We start from the raw sequence: 26,349 nt of genomic DNA on the forward strand, positions 1-26,349 counted from the left end.
GCGTAAAGGGCAAGCTCAGGCCATGTGCCCAACTTGGAGACCCAGAAGTTGAAGGGGGCAGACCCGTCATTCAGTACGTCTAGGCGCGTGCACACATACTGCTCCACCATGTTGGTGAAATGCTGCCTCCTGCTAAGATTTTCCATATGAGCTGCTGGTGCTGCTGTTTGTTGTGGCGTGCTGACAAAGCTTTTCCACATTTCGGCCATGCTAACCCTGCCTTCTGAGGTGCTGGCGGTGCCCTGGTTGCGTTGGCGACCTCTTCCTCCTCCTCCTCCTCCTCTGCCTTGTGCTTCCACTGTGGCCCCGCTGTCAGGTGGGAATGCCAGCAGCATCGCGTCTACCAGCGTGTGCTTGTACTCGCGCATCTTGCGATTGCGCTCCAGTGAGTGAATTAAGGACGGTACGTTGTCCTTGTAACGGGGATCCAGCAGCGTGGCCACCCAGTAATCAGCACAAGTTAGAATGTGGGCAACTCGGCGGTCGTTGTGGAGACACTGCAGCATGTAATCGCTCATGTGTGCCAGGCTGCCCAGAGGCAACGAAAGGCTTTCCTCTGTGGGAGGTTTATCGTCTGTGTCCTCTGTATCCCCCCAGCCACGCACCAGTGATGGCCATGAGCTGGCCTGGGTGCCACCCTGCTGTGAACATGGTTCCATCTCCTCCTCCAGCTCCTCCTCCTCCTCATCCTCCAGAACTGTGCCCCTGCTGGACAATTGTGTCCCTGGCGTTTGTGTGTGCAGGAACCCACCCTCTGAGCCCCTTGTGAATGACTGCCCTGAAAGCCTTGGAAATGTTACCTCTTCATCCTCCTCCTCCTCCTCATCCTGTGCCACATCCTCTTCCATCATCGCCCGAATTGTTTTTTCAAGGAGGCATAGAAGTGGGATAGTTAAGCTGACAACGGCGTCATCGGCACTGGCCATGTTGGTGGAGTACTCAAAACAGCGCAACAAGGCACACAGGTCTCGCATGGAGGCCCAGTTATTGGTGGTGAAGTGGTGCTGTTCCGCAGAGCGACTCACGCGTGCATGCTGCAGCTGAAACTCCACTATGGCCTGCTGCTGCTCGCACAGTCTTTCCAGCATGTGCAAGGTGGAGTTCCACCTTGTGGGCACGTCACATATGAGGCGGTGAGCGGGAAGGCCGAAGTTACGCTGCAGCGCTGACAGGCGAGCAGCAGCAGGGTGAGAACGCCGAAAGTGCGCACAGACGGCCCGCACTTTCTGCAGCATCTCTGACATATCGGGGTAGTTTTTAAGGAACCTCTGCACCACCAAATTCAGCACATGCGCCAGGCAAGGGATGTGCGTCAAACCGGCTGGGCCCAGAGCTGCTATGAGATTTCGCCCGTTATCGCACACCACCAGGCCGGGCTTGAGGCTCGCTGGCAGCAACCACTCATTTGTCTGCTGTTCCATGCTCCTCCACAACACCTGCGCGGTGTGTGGTTTTTCCCCCAAACAGGCAAGTTTTAAAACTGCCTGCTGTCGTTTACCCCTGGTCGTGCTGAAGTTGGTGGTGAAGGTGTTACGCTGTCCGGATGAGGAGGTGGTAGAGGATGAGGAAGCGGAGTAGGAGGAGTTAGGAACAGGAGGCAAACTGAAGCGCCCTGCAATCCTCGGTGGTGGAAGGACATGCGCCAAATTGCTATCCGCCTCAGGCCCATCCGCCACTGCATTTACCCAGTGTGCCGTTAGGGAGATATAACGCCCCTGACCGTGCTTACTGGTCCACGTATTGGTAGTTAGGTGGACCTTAGCACAGATGGAGTTGCGCTGTGCACACCTGATTTTTTCCCCCACTTGGTTGTGCAGGGAAGGGATGGCTTGCCTGGAAAAGTAGTGGCGGCTGGGCACGACGTACTGTGGGACAGCCACCGACATAAGGTTTTTAAAACTGTGCGTCTCCACCAGACGGAATGACAGCATTTCAAAGGCCAAGAATTTTGAAATGCTGGCATTCAGGGCCAGGGATCGCGGGTGGGTAGGGGGGTACTTCCTCTTCCTCTCAAGTGTTTGGGAGATGGAAAGCTGAACGCTTCCACGGGACATTGTGGAGATGGTTGGTGACCCAGGTGGTGGTGTTGCTGACAGATCGTCTGTTTGCGGGGTGGCAGGTGCCGGTATCACTACAGATGTGGCTGGAGCGGCCGAGACTGCAGCAGGAGAGGAAGCAGGATGAGCCAGAGACGTTTCTTGGTTTTGAAGGTGTCTACTCCACTGCAGCTCGTGCTTTGCACTTAGATGCCTGATCATGCAGGTTGTGCTCAGGTTGAGAAGGTTTATGCCTCGCTTCAGGCTCTGATTGCACAGGGTGCAAACCACTCGTGTCCTGTCATCAGCACATTTTCTAAAGAACTTCCACGCTAGAGAACTCCTTTGAGCTGGCTTTGGTGCGCTCGTTCCCTTGCTGCATTGGGCAGTAGCAGGCGTAGTGTCTAGGGCACGGCCGCTCCGCTTCTGCACCCTGCTCCCTCTTCTGCTGTGCTGTTGGCTCTGTGTGACCACCGCCTCTTCCTCCAAACTACTCAGGTCACCTGCATGACCTTCATTACATGTGGGGTCGAGGACCTCATCGTCCTCCACATCATCTTCCACCCAGTCTTCACCCCTGCCCTCCTTGTCAGTCTCCACAATTCTGAACACCGCAGCAGTTGGCACCTGCGTTTCGTCATCATCGGAGATGTGCTGCGATGATCCTTGCATGTACTCATCTTGAGAAATAAGTGGTTGGGCATCGCTTCACTCAATCTCTTCCACTTCTGGGGCAGGGCTAGGTGGATGGCCCTGGGAAACCCTGCTGACAGAGTCCTTAAAAAGAACAAGAGACTGCTGTATGGCTTGGGGCTCAGACTGCTTGCCTGATTTGCAAGGGGGTGAGGTGAAAGACGGTTGGACATCGGCTGCAGGTGCCAACTCTGACCTTTCTGCAGTAGACAGAGTGGGAGGGAGACAATGTGAAGGAACTGGAGGCAGTGTCAGCAGCAAACCAATCTACTATCGCCTCTATGTGTTCTGGCCTCATCACTTCTAGAGGCGTATGATGCCCTACCAAATACTGATGCAGGTTCTGTCGCCTACTAACACTTGTGGAAGGTGTTTCACTTGTGCGTGTAGCTGGCACAGATCGACCACGTCCTCTCCTTGCAACAGGAGCTCTACCAGCAGCACCACGACCCAGGCCACTGCCCCTATTTGACGGTCTCCTCATATTTCTGTAATTTAAGATCTTGCCCTAGAAAGGTGTTTATTGAATAGCGGAACAAAACAACAACAGTATCGCACGGGTGTATCTCACAGTCAAATATGCAAACTATGCCGCAATTTAATGTTTTTTTACCCCAAAAGGGTGTATATTGAATAGCGGAATAGGATAAAAAACGGTGTATCTCACACGTACAAACACAGACTAGGCCCCGATTAAAATTTTTTGTACCCTAAAGGGAGGATGAGGAAGAGGAGTAGGAGGAGTTGGGAACAGGAGGCAAACTGAAGCGCCCTGCAATCCTTGGCGGGGGAAGGAGGTGCGCCAAACAAATTTAAAAGGTGTATCTCACACGTACCGATACAGACTATGCCGTCATTTAATTTTTTACACTCCAAAAGGGTGTATATTGAATAGCGGAATAGGAAAAATTTTATAATACGGTGTATCTCACACGTACAAACACAGACTAGGCCCCGATTACAATTTTTTTGTACCCTAAAGGCAGGATGAGGAAGAGGAGTAGGAGGAGTTGGGAACAGGAGGCAAACTGAAGCGCCCTGCAATCCTCGGCGGTGGAAGGAGATGCGCTAAACAAATTTAAAAAGGTGTATCTCACATGTACCGATACAGACTATCCCGCAATTTAAATTCTAAAGGCAGGATGAGGAGTAGGAGGAGTTCGGAACAGGCAGGAGGCAGACTGAAGCACCCTCAAATCCTCGGCAGTATGAGATGCGCCCCAAAAATTGGAAAGGTGTATCTCACACGTACCAACACAGACTATCCCGCAATTTAATTGATACCCAAAGGTTTTTATTGAATAGCGGAATAGAAAATATGATCAAAAAAAGGTGTATGTATCTCACACGTACAGAACCACACTAGGCCCCAATTACTATTGTTTGTACCCCTAAAAGGCAGGATGAGGAGTAGGAGGAGTTTGGAACAGGCAGCACCCTCAACTCTTCAGAAGTATGAGATGAACCCCAAAAACTTGGAAAGGTGTATCTCACACGTACCAACACAGACTATCCCGCAATTTAATTGATACCCAAAGGTTTTTATTGAATAGCGGAATAGAAAATATGATATAAAATTGGTGTGATTTATCAATAGCACATGTGAACAGCAGTGTCTTATATCATTCAGCTCTGCTGCAGGCCACAATTTAATTTTTTTTAACCCAAGGCTGTATATTGAATAGTGGAATAGAAAAAAGTGTATGATTTTCGAAACCACTCAATAATAGCACATGTGAACTGAACACTGAACACAGCAGTGTATGATCAGAGTCAGCACAGCACAGCTGAAGGACAAACGCTGCACACAGTGACTGATAGAAAAAGACTTTTCTCCCTCCTCCTCAGTGGGCAAAAAAGATTGTGTTCACTGCACCCCACACACAGCAAAATCGATGTGGACCACTGACACCTGCCTATCTCCAGCCTCTCCCTAAAAGGATTGATAAGATTGGTCACTGCAAACCCCCCCCACACAGCAATGTCGATTGTAGAACACACTGTCTGACCCTAAAAATCAGCAGCCTCTCTCCCTAAAAGGAATGATAAGATCGGTCACTGCAAACCCCACCCCACACAGCAATATCGATTGTAGAACACACTGTCTGACCCTAAAAATCAGCAGCCTCTCTCCCTAAAAGGATTGATAAGATCGGTCACTGCAAACCCCACCCCACACAGCAATATCGATTGTAGAACACACTGTCTGACCCTAAAAATCAGCAGCCTCTCTCCCTAAAAGGATTGATAAGATCATAGATCGGTCACTGCAAACCCCCCCCCCCCCCACACAGCAAAATCGATCGTAGAAAACTGACCCTAAAAATCAGTAGCCTCGCCCTAAAATGCCTACAACTCGCCCTGCCTAACACACTCCGACCTGTCCCTCAATTCTATGCGGACACAAATGAGTTTTGCCTGCCTGTCTGTCCCTAATCAGCAGCCAGCACGTATAATGTGTGCTCTGTCCCTGAACTACACAGCAGAATGACGCCGCAGTGGCACTGGCTCGAACTTATAAAGACTTGGTCACATGCTTCAGAAGGCCAATCACAGCTACTAATACATTTTTAGGCATGGCTGGGATGGCTTAAGGCACACCAGTTAAACCCTTGTTGATTGGCTGTTGAAAGCCCGCCATGAAAAGCGCGCCAATGCATACAAAACCCGGAAATAAAACGACCGAACACGGATTTTTACCCGAATATACAGTAAAGTTTTCGGGTCCGTGTTCGGGTAACAAAAAACCAATTATTCGGTACAAACACGAATAATACAGTCCGTGTTCGCTCAACCCTATTGAGGACCACTAAAGCCGTAAGAGAGAACAAACTATCATAGAAGCCAACCAGATCATTGGATCTGCATCCCAATCTGTTACCTGATAGGCCCCAAGCCTCACCACATAACCTCAAGGACAGTAATAGAAACCTACACCACAAAATCACCTTCTGTACACTGGTCCTATATCTCCAAAAACTGGACCACATTACAACATGGAATGCCATTCCTTGGACCAGTGGTCTCCAAACTGTAGCCCGAGGGCCTGATGCGGCCCTTTGCTTGCCTTTATCTGTCCCCTTGAGGCACTATTCCTGCCACAAATACAAGGCACTCTTCCCTCCACTGACAACACAAGTGGGGTACTATTCCTCCAATGTACACCAGCAACGGGGCACTATCCCTCCCACTGACACCAAAAATGGGGCACTATTCCTCCCACTGACACAAAAAATGGGGCACTATTTTTTGCACTGACACCAACAATAGGGCACATTTTTCTAACTGACATCAGCGATGCGGCACTATTCCTCCCACTGACAGCAACAATAGGGCACTATTCCTCCCACTGACACCAATGATGGGACACTATTCCTCCCACTGACAGCAACAATAGGGCACTATTCCTCCCACTGACACCAATGATGGGGCACTGTTCCTCCCACTGATTGGACAATGGGACAATATTCTTCCCACTGATGCCAATGATGGGATACTATTCCTCCCACTGAGGGTCATGAAGGGACACTATTCCTCCCACTGATACCAATGATGGAGAACTATTCTTCCCACTGACACCAATGATGGGACACTATTCCTCCCACTGACACCAATGATGGGGCACTAATCCTCCCACTGACACCAATGATGGGGCACTATTCCTCCCACTGACACCAATGATGGGGCACTATTCCTCCCACTGACACCAATGATGGGGCACTATTCCTCCCACTGATACCAATGATGGGCACTATTCCTCCCACTGACACCAATGATGGGGCACTATTCCTCCCACTGACACCAATGATGGGACACTATTCCTCCCACTGACACCAATGATGGGGCACTATTCCTCCCACTTATACCAATGATAGAGCGCTGTTTCTTCAACTGATAGCCATGATGGGTCACTATTCCTCCCATGGATACCAATGATGGGGCACTATTCTTCCCACTTACACCAATGATGGGGCACTATTCCTCCCGCTGATACTAGTGATGGGGCATTGTTTATTTCTTAGGGTATTTTCTACTTACATTGGCCATAGTCTGGTCCCCCTAAAAGTCTGAAGAGCCCTTTGTTTGGAAAGTTTGGAGACCCCTGCCTTAGACTTAAGACCCTCAACCCTGGTTGGGTTTGAGGGTCCTCAGTTACTGGTCAAACTGACAATGACCCCTGCACTCTCCTGCAGCTAAGCTCAAAACACCCCCCACCTCCACTCCTTACAGTCAGGTATGATGCCCCTAATCCTTTGTTCTCTGCCCTCTTCTTATGAAGCCCCTATTGCCGGACACCCTTCCTCCATGTCATGAGTCCCCTTCGCCCATTTTTCTTCTTGCTTTGAGCCCTTCTATAGTCACATCACCCTGAGGTGGGATTTCTCAGGGACTCTGAAGGATGTTTTGGAGAAATAGGCTGTTATTGTCGTGCCTTTGATAATAAAACTTGGAAGGTAATTTTGCGCAGGACTCGGAGCGGGATTAATTATACATTATATAACATTAATTAAACGTCCTGAATTCTCGGCGTCGTTCCCCTCAGAGGAGAATCCACAGAAAACTTCTGAGCTGCGAAGAAGCTTTTGTAGCTTTGAAAGTTTATGTAACAGAACAAAACCCGTTCCACTTCTAGGCCGGTCCATTAAATAATATCACAGCCTATAAACCCCTATCTCTCTCTCCGCCAGCTGCGGACGCGTTGCGGCGTTTCAGGCGGAGTTTGCGCTGCCGCTTTGCTCGGTTCCACTTCTGTAACGGGAAAGTTTGAAACATAATTAACATACACTAATTAGATTTGTAGCCTTTTTAGCTGAGGGCAGAATGCAGTTAGCGGTGGAGGGGGTGGGGTGTCTGTGCTGTAAATCTACTGAGCGCCGAATTTACGCAGTTATCTAAATCCCCCTCAGGTGTTGTCTCCTTATCGTTCTGTGTAAGCTGCCAGTAACCGGGCTCAGAGCGAACCACGGTGAAAGGACGCCCAAAATCCCCCCCCCCACCATGGTTTAAAGTTACAGAAGTTTAAATAGACCTGGATTTAGAAAAAGTAAAAATAAATTGAATTTGTTGCAGTATTAGGGAAACTTGGGTTATTTACGGATTTAGCTACCTAGGGGGCGCTATCGCTGCAAATTTAGAATTTCTCTAAAATAAGAATAATGGCCCATGGGACTTTTAAGAGGCACACAACCAATATTACAAATATATAAATTTATTACAAAACGACATATACAGTATCTCACAAAAGTAAGTACACCTCTCACATATTTGTAAATATTTTATTCTATCTTTTCATGTGACAACACTGAAGAAATGACACTTTGCTACAATGTAAAGTAGTGAGTGTACAGCTTGTATAACAGTGTAAATTTACTGTCCCCTCAAAATAACTCAACACACAGCCATTAATGTCTAAACCGCTTGCAACAAAAGTGAGTACACCCTTAAGTTAAAATGTCCAAATTGGGCCCAATTAGCCATTTTCCCTCTCCGGTGTCATGTGACTCGTTAGTGTTACAAGATCTCAGGTGTGAATGGGGAGGAGGTGTGTTACATTTGGTGTTATCGCTCTCACTCTCTCATACTGGTCACTGGAAGTTCAACATGGCCCCCCATGGCAAAGAACTCTCTGAGGATCTGAAAAAAGAATTGTTGCTCTACATAAAGATGGCCTAGGCTATAAGAAGATTGCCAAGACCCTGAAACTGAGCTGCAGCATGGTGGCCAAGACCATACAGCGGTTTACCAGGACAGGTTCCACTCAGAACAGGCCTCATCATGGTCGACCAAAGAAGTTGAGTGCACGTGCTCAGCGTCATATCCAGAGGTTGTCTTTGGGAAATAGACGGATGAGTGCTGCCAGCATTGCTGCAGAGGTTGAAGAGGTGGGGGGTCAGCCTGTCAGTGCTCAGACCATATGCCGCACACTGCATCGATTTGGTCTGCATGGCTGTCGTCCCAGAAGGAAGCCTCTTCTAAAGATGATGGACAAGAAAGCCCACAAACAGTTTACTGAAGACAAGCAGACTAAGGACATGGATTACTGGAACCATCTCCTGTGCTCTGATGAGACCAAGATAAACTTATTAGGTTCAGATGGTGTCAGGCGTGTGTGGCGGCAACCAGGTGAGAAGTACAAAGACAAGTGTGTCTTCCTACAGTCAGCATGGTGGTGGGAGTGTCATGGTCTGGGGCTGCATGAGTGCTGCCGGCACTGGGGAGCTACAGTTCATTGAGGGAACCATGAATGGCAACATGTACTGTGACATACTGAAGCAGAGCATGATCCCCTCCCTTCAGAGACTGGGCTGCAGGGCAGTATTCCAACATAACGACCCCAAACACCCCTCCAAGATGACCACTGCCTTGCTAAAGAAGCTGAGGGTAAAGGTGATGGACTGGCCAAGAATTTCTCCAGACCTAAACCCTATTGAGCATCTGTGGGGATCCTCAAACAGAAGGTGGAGGAGCGCAAGATCTCTAACATCCACCAGCTCTGTGATGTCATCATGGAGGAGGGAAAGAGGACTCCAGTGGCAACCTGTGAAGTTCTGGTGAACTCCATGCTCAAGAGGGTTAAGGCAGTGCTGGAAATTAATGGCGGCCACACAAAATGACACTTTGGGCCCAATTTGGACATTGTCACTTAGGGGTGTACTCACTTTTGTTGCCAGCGGTTTAGACATTAATGGCTGTGTGTTGAGTTATTTTGAGGGGACAGCAAATTTACACTGTTATACAAGCTGTACACTCACTACTTTACATTGTAGCACAGTGTCATTTCTTCAGTGTTGGCACATGAAAAGATAGAATAAAATATTTACACAAATGTGAGGGGTGTACTTACTTTTGTGAGATACTGTACATATAAAATCAAATCATGAACAATCATTACAGTATGATTTCATTGGTGGAATCAGTACAAGACATACAATACAACTTTATAAAAGGTATGACTTAATTTATTCCAGATACTCTGTGCTTTATCGATCTCAACGCGTTTCGCGAAATCAAACATTTGCTGTATCAGGAGAAGCACAGTTATAAATGATTGATACAGTAATCAAGGGCATCTCATATGACCAAAAAGTGGTCTACCACGTCCAATCGGCTATCCCAAAAGTTGTTACAGTAGTCATGGTGATGGAAACCCCGCTAAATAGGACGATGCGCTAAACTTTTTCCCCTGGAGTTGGGGAGGGGAGGATGATCAATCCACGAAGCTGGCTGCCAGTACCAGCAGACAAATAGAACATTAGTACATACTAGGGATCGACCGATATCGGTTTTTCGTTGCCGATACCGATATTTTGGCCATTGCATATCGGTATCGGCTGATATTTTGTAAATTTAAACTTTTGAAAAATAGAGGCAATTTTTGACACAAATCTGGTACTGAACACGTGGGGCTAAAAGACCTCCCTTTTAGCTGTAATGTGCAGTCTTCCCTTCCCCGCCTGCCAGGAATCCCGTGTTAATCATCTAGTTTAGTGTCATTAAAATCCTAGAATCCACTTTATTAGTGTTTTATATAATGTCCAGTGTGTGTGTTTTTGTAATAGAATAGTGGGAAATACCTTCATTACATCGCTGCTCCGGACTCAGCTAATGTCAGAGAAATGGCCATGCTGCAACTGGCAACTCCGCCAGTACTTCCAATGGCCGCAATGGACTCAGGCCATAGACTCATTCACTGACCTATAAAAGGACTCTGCTCAGCCCATCAAATTGCTGGATTGTCTTCAGCTCCTCCTGTTTCCTGCTACTTCCTGGATTCCAGTTTGACCCGGCTTGTTCCTGACCTGTCTGATCTCTCTCCTGGCTATGACCCTCGGCTTAGTCTGACCATCCCTGCTCCAGTTTGGCTCTCCAGTTATCTGACCTCGGCTTGGCTCACGGACTTGCTTCCTGTCTACCTGCCCTCCAGTACCTGATCTCGGCTTTCCCACGGACTTGTCTGCTTCTGGCCTTCCTGCTATACCTTTGGCTTGCACCTGTTGCAGCTTCCTGCCGAGCCCTGTGTTTGACCCCTGGCCGGGCTTACACCTACTGCCTGGTTCCTCCCTGGACTGTCCGGTGTATTCCTGCCCAGCACTCTGCTAGAGACCGCCTGTCTACCATCAGGACCCTGCTGGCAACCAGTGCTTCTGTGGGCGCTACACCCTCTGTCACCCACCAACAACAATAGACCTCCTGAGCAACAGTAGACGCCCCTCCCCACCCCTCAAAAGTAGACCTCCTCCAGCAACAATAGATCCCCCCCAGCAGCTAGATTCAATAGACCTTGAACCCTTTACCACCCACCAAGGTAGGTGTACAGGAGATCCATTCTCAAACATTTGCTGAACGCAGCCATTACATAGTCAGGTTGAAAAAAGACAGAAGTCCATCTGGCTCAACCAATAAAAAATAAAAATAAAACCGAACCATACAATCCCATATACACAATCCTATACCCTCCCCAACCATACAATCCCATATACACAATCCTATACCCGCCCCAACCATACAATCCCATATACACAATCCTATACCCACCCCAACCATACAATCCCATATACACAATCCTATACCCGCCCCAACCATACAATCCCATATACACAATCCTATACCCGCCCCAACCATACAATCCCATATACACAATCCTATACCCACCCCAACCATACAATCCCATATACACAATCCTATACCCGCCCAAACCATACAATCCCATATACACAATCCTATACCCGCCCCAACCATACAATCCCATATACACAATCCTATACCCACCCCAACCATACAATCCCATATACACAATCCTATACCCACCCCAACCATACAATCCCATATACACAATCCTATACCCACCCCAACCATACAATCCCATATACACAATCCTATACCCACCCCAACCATACAATCCCATATACACAATCCTATACCCACCCCAACCATACAATCCCATATACACAATCCTATACCCTCCCCAACCATACAATCCCATATACACAATCCTATACCCACCCCAACCATACAATCCCATCTACACAATCCTATACCCTCCCCAACCATACAATCCCATATACACAATCCTATACTCACCCCAACCATACAATCCCATATACACAATCCTATACCCGCCCCAACCATACAATCCCATATACACAATCCTATACCCTCCCCAACCATACAATCCCATATACACAATCCTATACCCTCCCCAACCATACAATCCCATATACACAATCCTATACCCGCCCCAACCATACAATCCCATATACACAATCCTATACCCACCCCAACCATACAATCCCATATACACAATCCTGTACCGGCCCCCAACCATACAATCCCATATACACAATCCTATACCCTTCCCAACCATACAATCCCATATACACAATCCTATACCCTCCCCAACCATCTACTATTCCTTTATATTGGCTTTTGGAATTTCCAAATGCAGCCATTTCGAATTTGGAGGAAAGGTTTAGCACTGGGAATCACTTTTTGAAAGATAAAAAGTGCATTTTATATACAACTTTATAGATCAGAGCAACATGAGGGACAATCGAGGAGGAAAGAGGGACAGAGGGACTTTATTCCAAATCAGGGACAGTTGCATACCTCCCAACTTTTTGAGATGGGAATGAGGGACATCTATTATCAAAAGTGTGTTAGCATGGGACACACCCCCTGCCATGCCCCCTTTAACCACTTTAAGACCGGAAGGATTTGCCCCCTTAATGACCAGGCCCTATTCTGCGATTCGGCACTGCGTTACTTTAACGGACAATTGCACGGTCGTGCGACACTGTACATAAATAAAATTGATGTCCTTTTTTTCCCACAAATAGAGCTTTCTTTTGGTGGTATTTGATCGCCTGTGTGATTTTTTTTTTTTTTTTTTTGCGCCATAAACAAAAAAAGAGCGACAATTTAAACAAAAAAAAACAATATTTTTTCAATTTCTGCTAGATAACATTCTCAAAAATGTTTTTTTTTTATTTAAATTTTTTAACATTTTAGGCCAATTTTTATTCTGCTACATATTTTTGGTAAATAAAATCCCAATAAGCGTATTTTGATTGGTTTGCGCAAAAGTTATCGCGTCTACAAACTACGGGAAAGATCTATGTCATTTTTAATGTTTTTTTTTTTTACTAGTAATGTCGGCGATCTGCGATTTTTAGCGGGACTGCGACATTGCAGCGAACAGATCGGACCCCTAACTGACATTTTTGACACTTTTGGGGGGACCGGTGACATTACTACAGTAATCAGTGCTAAAAATATGCACTGTCACTGTACTAATGACACTGGCAGGGAAGGGGTTAACAGTATGGGTGATCAAGGGGTTAAATGTGACCCTAGAGGAGTGAATCTAACTGTGGGGGGTGTGGCTTGTGAAATGACCATAGAGACCTGTGATCCTATATAGAAGGATCACAGGCGCTCTGTGATCATTCCAGGGAGAACGGCCAGCTGTGTTTACAACATCCGACCGTCCTTCTCTCTCAGCGGGGAGCGATCGCGGGTGTCAGGCGGCAATCGGAGCCGCCTGACACCCGCATCGGCTTCGCCGCTGACGATCGGGGGCGGGAGCGCGGCGTCGATGGCGCGCGCTCGCCCCCTAGCTTATCCCAGGCTAGCGACGTAGATCTATTTAGTTTTGCCTGTACGAGCCACCCTGCCGCAGTAAATATACAGGAGGCGGTCAGCAACTGATTAAAGGAACAGTTTACAAAAAAAAAAAAAATTATTACTTAAAACCTCTTTTTGCTTTTATTTACCACTAATATTCCTATATATTGGCTTTTATAATTTACAAATGTAGCAATTTAGAATTTGGATGAAAGGTTTAGCACTGGGAGACACTTTTTGAAAGATAAAAAGTGCATTTTGTATACAACTCTATAGATCAGACCAAAATGAGGGACAAATGAGGAGGAAAGAGGGACAGAGGGACTTTGTTCCTAATCAGGGACAGTCCCTCCAAATCCGGGACAATCCCCCCAGATCCGGGACAGTCCCTCCAAATCCGGGACAGTCGGGAGCTATGCTTTCTCCCCGTGTCCTTCCATTTTATTACACAGAAATTAATTTCTGAAGGTATTTGTTTAGGTGTCGTTGAATGTATGGATTGCATGGGGTGTTACCGACATGTGAGGAAAATTTCATGTCAATAGAAATATATTTACCTAGGAAAATGGTGACGGGTTCGATACTTATGGCTCGTTTCCACTGAGCGTTATGGTACGGTTCGGTTCGGTACGGTACGCAATTTTTGCCATTTCCATTGTGAATGGTACCCTAATTCTGAACCACTTTTTTGGTACCCTTTCGTTGGGGTACCAAGCACATTAGTACCGTATCAACAGGGTGGAGCTACACTCTGTAGAACTTTGATTGGTTGACAGAGAATTGTCCATCACAGCTTTCTGGCTGCACCACGCCTATCATAAAAGAGTACTATTGGCAGTGGAAATGCAAGGTGTACCGTTCTGAACCGTACCGTACCGTACCACTCAGTGGAAACGAGGCATTACACCCGCTGTGTATATTAATGGGACAGTCCCTTGGTCTTCTCTCCCACCAATGCTGTGTGCAGAGCCATGTCCCGGGATCTCAGCATCAAGATGATCAACAGATCCGTTCATTATGTGAAGAAGGAGATCTGGGGATTTTAGGAACAGAAGTTTTAAACACGTAAGTAGAAAATGAAGATTAGGCAAGGAGCCTCCCTCTGCACGGAGGACCAGGATCATTATTAAATAGCACGCAGGGACCGATATTTAACCAGAAAATTGGATTTATTCCTCTTTCTTCCTCCTGGTCATTGCATCTCTGCCTTGGCTATTGGTCTGGTCCAGTACTGACCCTGTTTGGGAAGTTCCCGGCTCTGGATCAGTTTCCTCCTGACCATTACCGTGTCATTACTGTGCTATTCCTTGCACCATGGATGGTTGTCATTTCCAACAGATGTCATCTTTTGTCCAAAATAAAATGAATCAGTAGAAGGATTACATATTTTTGGTCCCTGAAGAAGCCAATCCTGGCGAAACATGTAGGACCTATGTGATCCAAATTACTACTACTTGCGATTCACTTATCTTATTTGGAAATGCAATTGTACATGTCTGTTTTTCTATGTTTTTAACCACATAACGACCGCCCACCGCAGATATACTGCAGAAGGCAGTGGGGGGCGAGTGTGCGCCGCCGGTGGCGCGCTCCTGCCCCCCGCTCGTTCACTGAGATCCCCACGCGAGTGACTGGCGGCTCCGATGTCCGCCGGTCACTCGCAGTCTCCCGCTGGAGAGGGAGAAAGGCAGGCGGCTGATGTAAACAAAGCCGCCTGTCATTCTCCCTGGTGTAACTGCAGAGATCATACGATCCTGCTATGTAGGATCGTATGTCTCTGTGGTTACATCACAAGACACGCCCCCCACAGTTAAAATCACGCCCCTAGGGATACATTTAACCCACTGATCACCAGTAATGTTAACCCCTTCCCTGTCATTGTTACATTAACAGTGCATATGTATAGCACTGATTACTGTAGGAATGTCACTGGTCCCCCCAAAAGTGTCAAAAATGTCAGTCAGGGAGCCAATCTGTCCGCCGCAATGTCGCAGTCCTGAAAAAAAATTGCAGATCGCCGCCATTACTAGTAAAAAAAAACAATAAAAATTACATAAATCTTTCCCGTTGTTAGTAAACGCAATAACTTTTGCGAAACACAATCAAAATACGCTTATTGCGTTTTTTTTACCAAAAATATGTAGCAGAAAACAAATTGGCCTAAAATGTTAAAAAATTTTGATTTTTACATTTTTTTTTCTGAGAATTTCATATAAAAAAATTTAATTTTTTCAAAATTGTTGCTTTTTTTTTTTTGTTTATAGCGCAAAAAATAATAATCGCACAGGTGATCAAATATCACCAAAAGAAAGCTCTGTTTGTGGGAAAAAAAGGACATCAATTTTGTTTGGGTACAGCGTCGCACGACAGCACAATTGTCCGTTAAAATCACGCAGTGCCGAATCGCAAAATAGGGCCTGGTCTTTGAGCAGCCAAATCTCCCGGGGCTTAAGTGGTTAAGCAAATTGTTTTTGGAATAAAATCTTTTTTTTATAATATACTATGGTCCTTGTTGGATAATTTGTTTCCACCATTGTATCTATGCCTCTAAAGTCCCATGCCTTTGGCAGGTTGCGGTCCGTCTATCCTTCCAGCTTTTTGGCTTGACCGTATATCGGATCCGCTCCTTGCCTAATCTTCTTTTTCTACTTACGTTTTTAAGGAATGTGGCAATGATTGGTGGATTCATGTGATCCAGTATTCCTTCATTTTTTCTTAGAATTTTAAACATTTCTCGGCTCATTTGGCGTTTTCTGGAAGGAAGTAACGACCGATCTCCGGAACATTCCTATCGTTGGTTGTAGCCGATCTGATGGAGATGTTTCCTCTCTGGTAGACGAAGCCTGGAAGGGATGATGGCTGATGGACTTGACAAGGTGGGATTGCTGAGTAAGTCATTATCTTGACACCTCAGAGATAATTAATCTGTAAAGAAATTAATTGTTGTCATTCCTGTTGACGACTCATTACAACGACACCGAACTGTTTACTGATTAGCGCAACGTGAATTCCCCTCCACTCAGTGCGGCAGATAAGCGGTCCTCGGTGGTGTCACCATTGTTGTCGAAGTTGATATTACATGTGTTTGTCCATGGCTTCTTTAATTGAAGTTCTAATAACGGGATTGGATAACCCCTCCCCCGCTGGGATACAGAGGAAAGAGATTAAGGAGAGAAATATACATTGTAACTAAATATAACCAAAGAGCACTCACATCTTGTATCTGGTGCTTTGGGCTCCCTCGTTATGTGGAGTCGGAGCTGCTGAGCAGGTTTAGTTTGGCTGTTGGACATTTCCAGGGAAGGGCCCTCAAAGTGGTCCCGTTGGTGACAGCTGACATGGAGGAAACCACCAATTAATGGTCAAGAGTAAAATCCAGAAACAGGTTCTGGTCGGGCAGGCAGTGTTCAGGCAAGGACCAGGAGGCCAAGCAACAGACAGAGCAACAGAGCAACAATTACAATTCTTAGGGGCGTAAAATTAGTAAGGAATCGGGGTTAGAAGTGGTGGGAGATCGGTCTGTGAGCCCTTCCATTCTGGTCCTGTCAGTACCCTTTTCTTTTAGGCTGTGTGTGTGTACGGGGTGGGGGCAGGGCCAGATTAAAGTGGTTGTAAACCCGAAAAAAAAAAAAAAAAAACCTGCAAGACAAAGGCATAATGAGCTAGTATGCATCGCATACTAGCTCATTATGTATTACTTACCTTAGAACGAAGCCCCGACACGGACCCCCGGACATCGCTGCGGGCGCTGCCATGATCCCTCGGCGTCTCTTCCGGGTTCGGCGGCTCCGGCACTGTGATTGGCCGGAGTCATGATGACGTCACTCCCGCGCATGCAAGGAAAGCTGAAGGTCCGCCGGACCTTCAGATCGCATGCGCCGCTCGCGTGAGCGGCTGCATGCACTGCAAATATCTCCTAAACCGTGCCGGTTTAGGAGATATTAATTGTACCTACAGGTAAGCCTTATTATAGGCTTACCTGTAGTCAAAAGTGTCAAAGAGCGGGATACTACCGCTTTAACATAGAGGCTGGTGGAGCTGCAGCTCCAGGCCCTCACCTTAATATAGGCCCAGTAAAGGCAGACTGACTATTCGGCTCAGGGCCAGTAGGTGGCCACATGAGAGGCTCCCAGCACCTCCTGCAGCAGGGGAAATATGACGGTCAGGGGGTTATCGGTGTGGTGGTGGGGGTAATTACAAGCACCAATATCCCTCTCTGACTCTTCATGAAGCAGCTAGAAGCTGCTTCTCCTCCTCTCCCTCTCTCCTCCTTTCAGCTGCTTCCTTTGTGAACCATAGAGGGAGATCAGTGCTTATAATTCACCCCAGACTGTCCATCAGATTCCCCCTGCTCTCTGGATACTGATCCTTACCGATCACTGATTGTGTTCATTTATACCTGAAGCCCTGAACCACCAAAATCCTCAGCTCCAGGCCCATGATGTTCTTAACCCAGCCCTGCTGGGCATTTCTAAGTTAGGGTGACCAGACGTCCCCAATTTCTGGGGACAGTCCCCGGTCCAAGTCTGACCCCGGTTTTGTCCCCGGATCCAGGGCGGGATGAATGTAGACAGGGCATCCCATGCTGGATGATAAACAGCCTGGTAGCTCAGATGCCAGCGCCCCCTGCTGGATGATCTCCTGATGCTGTTCAGTTGAGGAGAGGCAGAGCCAAAAATTTACTGTAGAGGGCTGAGAACAGGAGATGAGGAAATGGGGGGGAGTCTGTTTGTACACAGGTGAGGGCAGTGGGGGGAGAAGAGGTCAGAAGTGATGCAGCTGCATGGAGAGATGGAGAGTTTAGCTGTTGTGGGGGAAGGGCTAAGAGGTGGCTGCAGAGATAATCTGCTAGAGAAGGGTGCAGAGGTGAGCTATGGATGTGGGGCCAGAAGTGTCCTCTGTGCATAGCAAACCTCTGAACCCTGCACTCTATACCTAACACCCTCCTGTATATTATGTAGTCCTGTGCCCAGTGTATTATGCAGTCCTGTGCCCAGTGCTCTGTGTATTATGCAGTCCTGTGCCCAGCGCTCTGTGTATAATGCAGTCCCGTGCCCAGCGCTCTGTGTATTATGCAGTCCTGTGCCCTGCGCTCTGTGTATTATGTAGTCCTGTGCCCAGCGCTCTGTGTATTATGCAGTCCTGTATCCAGCGCTCTGTGTATTATGTAGTCCTGTGCCCAGTGCTCTGTGTATTATGCAGTCCTGTGCCCAGCGCTCTGTGTATTATGTAGTCCTGTGCCCAGCGCTCTGTGTATTATGTAGTCCTGTGCCCAGCGCTCTGTGTATTATGTAGTCCTGTGCCCAGCGCTGTGTATTATGTAGTCCTGTATCCAGCGCTCTGTGTATTATGCAGTCTTGTACCCAGTGCTCTGTGTATTATGCAGTCCTGTATCCAGCGCTCTGTGTATTATGCAGTCTTGTACCCAGTGCTCTGTGTATTATGCAGTCCTGTGCCCAGTGCTCTGTGTATTATGCAGTCCTGTGCCCAGCGCTCTGTGTATTATGTAGTCCTGTGCCCAGCGCTCTGTGTATTATGTAGTCCTGTGCCCAGCGCTCTGTGTATTATGTAGTCCTGTGCCCAGCGCTGTGTATTATGCAGTCCTGTACCCAGCGCTCTGTGTATTATGCATTCCTGTGCCCAGCGCTCTGTATATTATGCAGTCTTGTACCCAGTGCTCTGTGTATTATGCAGTCCTATACGCAGCGCTCTGTGTATTATGCAGTCCTCTGCCCAGCGCTCTGTGTATTATGTAGTCCTGTGCCCAGCGCTCTGTGTATTATGTAGTCCTGTGCCCAGCGCTCTGTGTATTATGTAGTCCTGTGCCCAGCGCTCTGTGTATTATGTAGTCCTGTGCCCAGCGCTCTGTGTTTTATGTAGTCCTGTGCCCAGCGCTCTGTGTATTATGTAGTCCTGTGCCCAGCGCTCTGTGTATTATGTAGTCCTGTGCCCAGCGCTGTGTATTATGCAGTCCTGTACCCAGCGCTCTGTGTATTATGCATTCCTGTGCCCAGCGCTCTGTATATTATGCAGTCTTGTACCCAGTGCTCTGTGTATTATGCAGTCCTATACGCAGCGCTCTGTGTATTATGCAGTCCTCTGCCCAGCGCTCTGTGTATTATGTAGTCCTGTGCCCAGCGCTCTGTGTATTATGTAGTCCTGTGCCCAGCGCTCTGTGTATTATGTAGTCCTGTGCCCAGCGCTCTGTGTATTATGTAGTCCTGTGCCCAGCGCTCTGTGTATTATGTAGTCCTGTGCCCAGCGCTCTGTGTATTATGTAGTCCTGTACCCAGCGCTTGGGGTATTATGCAGTCCTGTGCCCAGCGCTCTGTGTATTATGCAGTCCTGTGCCATTTGCCAATAAAAAAAAAAAAAACAATATGTCCACGAATTTCATTTTAAAAATCTGATCACCTTATTCTAAGTTGGAATTAGAGGAGCGAGAGCAGCAAACCGTGTTTACTATGCTTGAGTTTTTGAATGAGCAGGACACCTCAGAGTGGACCCTTTGATTTCTAACTGCAGCCCTGGGTGTCATTAGAGCAATGGACGGTGTCAGTAGAGCAGTGGACGGTGTCAGTAGAGCAGTGGACGGTGTCAGTAGGGCAGTGGACGGTGTCAGAAGAGCAGTGGACGGTGTCAGTAGAGCAGAGGACGGTGTCAGTAGAGCAGTGGATGGTGTCAGTAGAGCAGTGTACGGTGTTAGTAGAGCAGTGTACGGTGTCAGTAGAGCAGTATGTGGTGTCAGTAGAGCAGTGGCCGGTGTCAGTAGGGCAGTGGATGGTGTCAGTAGAGCAGTGGGCAGTGTCAGTAGAGCAGTGGACGGTGTCAGTAGAGCAGTGGATGGTGTCAGTAGAGCAGTGGACAGTGTCAGTAGAGCAGTGGATGATGTCAGTAGGGCAGTGGATGGTGTCAGTAGAGCAGTGGACGGTGTCAGTAGGGCAGTGGACGGTGTCAGTAGGGCAGTGGACAGTGTCAGTAGGAAAGAGGACGGTGTCAGTAGAGCAGTGGACGGTGTCAGTAGAGCAGTGGACGGTGTCAGTAGGGCAGGGGATGATGTCAGTAGAGCAGTGGACGGTGTCAGTAGAGCAGTGGATGGTGTCAGTAGAGCAGTGGATGATGTCAGTAGAGCAGTGGGCAGTGTCAGTAGAGCAGTGGACAGTGTCAGTAGAGCAGTGGATGGTGTCAGTAGAGCAGTGGACGGTGTCAGTAGAGCAGTGGACAGTGTCAGAAGGACAGAGGATGGTGTCAGTAGAGCAGTGGACGGTGTCAGTAGAGCAGTGGAGGGTGTCAGTAGGGCAGTGGACGATGTCAGTAGAGCAGTGGACGGTGTCAGTAGAGCAGTGGATGGTGTCAGTAGAACAGTGGACAGTGTCAGTAGAGCAGTGGATGATGTCAGTAGGGCAGTGGATGGTGTCAGTAGAGCAGTGGATGGTGTCAGTAGAGCAGTGGACGGTGTCAGTAGAGCAGTGGACAGTGTCAGAAGGGCAGAGGATGGTGTCAGTAGAGCAGTGGACGGTGTCAGTAGAGCAGTGGAGGGTGTCAGTAGGGCAGTGGACGATGTCAGTAGAGCAGTGGACGGTGTAAGTAGAGCAGTGGATGGTGTCAGTAGAACAGTGGACAGTGTCAGTAGAGCAGTGGATGATGTCAGTAGGGCAGTGGATGGTGTCAGTAGAGCAGTGGACGGTGTCAGTAGAGCAGTGGATGGTGTCAGTAGGGCAGTGGACGGTGTCAGTAGAGCAGTGGACGGTGTCAGTAGAGCAGTGGACGGTGTCAGTAGAGCAGTGGAGGGTGTCAGTAGGGCAGTGGACGATGTCAGTAGAGCAGTGGACGGTGTCAGTAGAGCAGTGGATGGTGTCAGTAGAACAGTGGACAGTGTCAGTAGAGCAGTGGATGATGTCAGTAGGGCAGTGGATGGTGTCAGTAGAACAGTGGACAGTGTCAGTAGAGCAGTGGATGATGTCAGTAGGGCAGTGGATGGTGTCAGTAGAGCAGTGGATGGTGTCAGTAGGGCAGTGGATGGTGTCAGCAGAGCAGTGGGCGGTGTCAGTAGAGCAGTGGATGGTGTCAGTAGGGCAGTGGACGGTGTCAGTAGGGCAGTGGACGGTGTCAGAGCAGTGGACGGTGTCAGTAGAGCAGTGGATGGTGTCAGTAGGGCAGTGGACGGTGTCAGTAGGGCAGTGGATGGTGTCAGTAGAGCAGTGGATGCTGTCAGTAGGGCAGTGGATGGTGTCAGTAGATCAGTGGACGGTGTCAGTAGATCAGTGGACAGTGTCAGAAGGGCAGAGGATGGTGTCAGTAGATCAGTGGACGGTGTCAGTAGGGCAGTGGATGGTGTCAGTAGAGCAGTGGACGGTGTCAGTAGGGCAGTGGATGGTGTCAGTAGGGCAGAGGACGGTGTCGGTAGAGCAGTGGACGGTGTCAGTAGAGCAGTGGACGGTGTCAGTAGAGCAGTGGATGGTGTCAGTAGATCAGTGGACAGTGTCAGAAGGGCAGAGGATGGTGTCAGTAGATCAGTGGACGGTGTCAGTAGGGCAGTGGATGGTGTCAGTAGGGCAGAGGACGGTGTCAGTAGAGCAGTGGACGGTGTCAGTAGGGCAGTGGATGGTGTCAGTAGGGCAGAGGACGGTGTCAGTAGGGCAGTGGATGGTGTCAGTAGGGCAGTGGACGGTGTCAGTAGAGCAGTGGATGGTGTCAGTAGAGCAGTGGACGGTGTCAGAGCAGTGGACGGTGTCAGTAGGGCAGAGGACGGTGTCAGTAGAGCCGTGGGGGAAACGAACCGCGGCTATTTGTCTTCAGGCCGTGTCCAGAGTCGCAGGCCCAAGGCTGCCACCTCCGCCGTATTCATTAAAGGCAAAGGAGGTGGAGTCAGGGGGGGAGCCAGGGGGGCGGCAAAATAGGGTTTCACCTAGGGTGTCAAAAATCCTTGTATTAGCCCTGGCTGTCAGTCTGGAGGAGTGGGCGTTTCTAGGCAGACTGTATTTGCATAGGTAACGCCCACATGAGCCACCATGATTGAAAAATCTGAAATCCAATAAATGAAAGGGGTGGGGCCAGGGACTGTCAGGCTGAGGAGGAAATGGTTAGATGATGCTGGATGTCCTCCAGCCAAAAAATGAGGGGGGATCTATTTTCGAATGCACATTGTGAGAAGCTCACAGTGTGCGGTGAAATCAGAGGAAGCCGTTTCAGATCAGGAGAGGAGCCGCTACACCTGTGCAAGACTGAAGGGGCGGAGCCGGTACACCTCTGCAAGACTGAAGGGGAGGAGCTGGTACACCTGTGCAAGACTGAAGGGGAGGAACCCGTACACCTGTGCAAGACTGAAGGGGCGGAGCCGGTACACCTCTGCAAGACTGAAGGGGAGGAGCCGGTACACCTGTGCAAGACTGAAGGGGAGGAGGCGGTACACCTGTGCAAGACTGAAGGGGAGGAGCCGGGACACCTGTGCAAGACTGAAGGAGAGGAGCCGGTACACCTGTGCAAGACTGAAGGGGAGGAGCCGGTACATCTGTGCAAGACTGAAGGGGAGGAGCTGGTACACCTGTGCAAGACTGAAGGAGAGGAGCCGGTACACCTGTGCAAGACTGAAGGGGAGGAGCCGGTACATCTGTGCAAGACTGAAGGGGAGGAGCTGGTACACCTGTGCAAGACTGAAGGGGAGGAACCCGTACACCTGTGCAAGACTGAAGGGGCGGAGCCGGTACACCTCTGCAAGACTGAAGGGGAGGAGCCGGTACATCTGTGCAAGACTGAAGGGGAGGAGCTGGTACACCTGTGCAAGACTGAAGGGGAGGAACCCGTACACCTGTGCAAGACTGAAGGGGCGGAGCCGGTACACCTCTGCAAGACTGAAGGGGAGGAGTCGGTACACCTGTGCAAGACTGAAGGAGAGGAGGCGGTGCACCTGTGCAAGACTGAAGGAGAGGAGCCGGTACACCTGTGCAAGACTGAAGGGGAGGAGGCGGTACACCTGTGCAAGACTGAAGGGGAGGAGGCGGTACACCTGTGCAAGACTGAAGGGGAGGAGCCGGGACACCTGTGCAAGACTGAAGGAGAGGAGCCGGTACACCTGTGCAAGACTGAAGGGGAGGAGCCGGTACATCTGTGCAAGACTGAAGGGGAGGAGCTGGTACACCTGTGCAAGACTGAAGGGGAGGAACCCGTACACCTGTGCAAGACTGAAGGGGCGGAGCCGGTACACCTCTGCAAGACTGAAGGGGAGGAGCCGGTACACCTGTGCAAGACTGAAGAGGTGGAGCCGGTACACCTGTGCAAGACTGAAGGGGAGGAGCCAGTACACCTGTGCAAGACTGAAGGGGAGGAGTCGGTACACCTGTGCAAGATTGAAGGGGAGGAGGCGGTACACCTGTGCAAGACTGAAGGGGAGGAGCTGGTACACCTGTGCATGACTGAAGGGGAGGAACTGGTACACCTGTGCATGACTGAAGGGGAGGAACCGGTACACCTGTGCAAGACTAAAGGGGAGGAGCCAGTACACCTGTGCATGACTGAAGGGGAGGAACCGGTACACCTGTGCAAGACTGAATGGGAGGAGCCAGTACACCTGTGCAAGACTGAAGGAGAGGAGCCGGTACACCTGTGCAAGACTGAAGGGGAGGAGCCGGTACAGCTGTTCAAGACTGAAGGGGAGGAGCCGGGACACCTGTGCAAGACTGAAGGAGAGGAGCCGGTACACCTGTGCAAGACTGGAGAGGAGCCGGTACACCTGTGCAAGACTGAAGGAGAGGAGCCGGTACACCTGTGCAAGACTGAAGGGGAGGAGCCGGTACACCTGTGCAAGACTGAAGGGGCGGAGCCGGTACACCTCTGCAAGACTGAAGGGGAGGAGCTGGTACACCTGTGCAAGACTGAAGGGGAGGAACCCGTACACCTGTGCAAGACTGAAGGGGCGGAGCCGGTACACCTCTGCAAGACTGAAGGGGAGGAGCCGGTACACCTGTGCAAGACTGAAGGGGTGGAGCCGGTACACCTGTGCAAGACTGAAGGGGAGGAGCCAGTACACCTGTGCAAGACTGAAGGGGAGGAGCCGGTACACCTGTGCAAGATTGAAGGGGAGGAGGCGGTACACCTGTGCAAGACTGAAGGGGAGGAGCTGGTACACCTGTGCATGACTGAAGGGGAGGAACTGGTACACCTGTGCATGACTGAAGGGGAGGAACCGGTACACCTGTGCAAGACTAAAGGGGAGGAGCCAGTACACCTGTGCATGACTGAAGGGGAGGAACCGGTACATCTGTGCAAGACTGAATGGGAGGAGCCAGTACACCTGTGCAAGACTGAAGGAGAGGAGCCGGTACAGCTGTTCAAGACTGAAGGGGAGGAGCCGGGACACCTGTGCAAGACTGAAGGAGAGGAGCCGGTACACCTGTGCAAGACTGGAGAGGAGCCGGTACACCTGTGCAAGACTGAAGGAGAGGAGCCGGTACACCTGTGCAAGACTGAAGGGGAGGAGCCGGTACACCTGTGCAAGACTGAAGGGGAGGAGCCGGTACACCTGTGCATGACTGAAGGGGAGGAACCGGTACACCTGTGCATGACTGAAGGGGAGGAACCGGTACACCTGTGCAAGACTGAAGGGGAGGAGCCAGTACACCTGTGCAAGACTGAAGGGGAGGAGCCGGTACACCTGTTCAAGACTGAAGGGGAGGAGCCGGTACACCTGTTCAAGACTGAAGGGGAGGAGCTGGTACACCTGTGCAAGACTGAAGGGGAGGAGCCGGTACACCTCTGCAAGACTGAAGGGGAGGCCGGAGGTCGGATACGGGGGTTCTTCAAAAGGTTTCCGCACTTTTTTAAACTCTATTAAATATAAAAAAGTGAAGAGCCCTCATATAATAAAATAATCCACTTTATAATTATCCTCATTGCATAGTAAGTACAATAAATTATACCTGACTTTATATTGTGTTCCCACACACCAGCTGCAAGCTGAAATCAGGCATGCAGTGGGTGTGTCTGCTTTGTAAGCCAATGGGTTGGAAGAGGGAGTGACTTAAAAATGGGGGGGGTGGTCATCAGAATTTGCTAACACTCCAAAGAACCAGCAGGAGGCGGGGCATGGGACAGTTTCCCTTTGTAAAATGCTATAGGCCCCTCCTAGGCAGGGGCGGGACTAGGGGTGGGCAGAAGGGACAGGTGCCCTGGGCACTGTGGTATCTTGTGAGGTTTGGGGACACCACAAGGAGATTGGGGGGGGAGGGGATTTGTGTTTCAAGGGGGAATTTGAGGGGGGGGGCACAGGAGGTAAGAATTGTTCTAGAAGGGGACATTTGGGGAGGGGTGCTAGGAGTGGTGATTTGGGGGGATTTTGTGTTGAGAGGGGAGATGGGGGAAGAGGATGAGGATGCTAGGATGGCGGAATTGTGCTAGAAGGGATGATTGGGGGCATTTATGCTAGGAAGGGAACTTTGGGGAGGGGTTTTTCCTTGGTTGGGGGATTGGGGAGGGTAATTTGTGCTGGGAGGGGAAATTTGGATTGGCCGGGAGAGGATTTGTGCTTGGAGGAGGGGATATTTGAGGGGTAAATGATTTGTGCTAGGAAGCGGGAATTATTTTATTCTTTGGAGGGGTGGGGAATTGTGCTAGGAGCATATTTGAAATGAAAGGATATGAGCTAGACAGGCAGATTAGCGCTTGATTTTTTGGGGGGAGGGGATTTTTGCTGACACATAATGCATCTTGGGGCGGGGGGGGGGGGAGCACAAGTGGGCATGTTCACCCTGGGTTCTAGATGGTATACAATTTTTTTATTAGGCCAATGACGTCACAGGGGGTGGGGATTCTCATCCCTTGCAGCATAGGGTCTATTCTCTGTTTCAGCTCCGCCTTCTTCTATGACAGGCCGCTGCACAATCTGCAAATATCTAACAACTCCTCCTGCAGAGCAATGTTTTCCAGCTTACTAAAACACTTTGGTTCTATTTAACTCTATCTAGTGGCCATAATGCAGTATTTTCTTTAACAAGGTATTTCA

Source organism: Pelophylax lessonae (assembly GCF_965119305.1).
Source record: "Pelophylax lessonae genome assembly, chromosome: 7".
In the NCBI taxonomy this organism is placed as follows: Eukaryota; Metazoa; Chordata; class Amphibia; order Anura; family Ranidae; genus Pelophylax; species Pelophylax lessonae.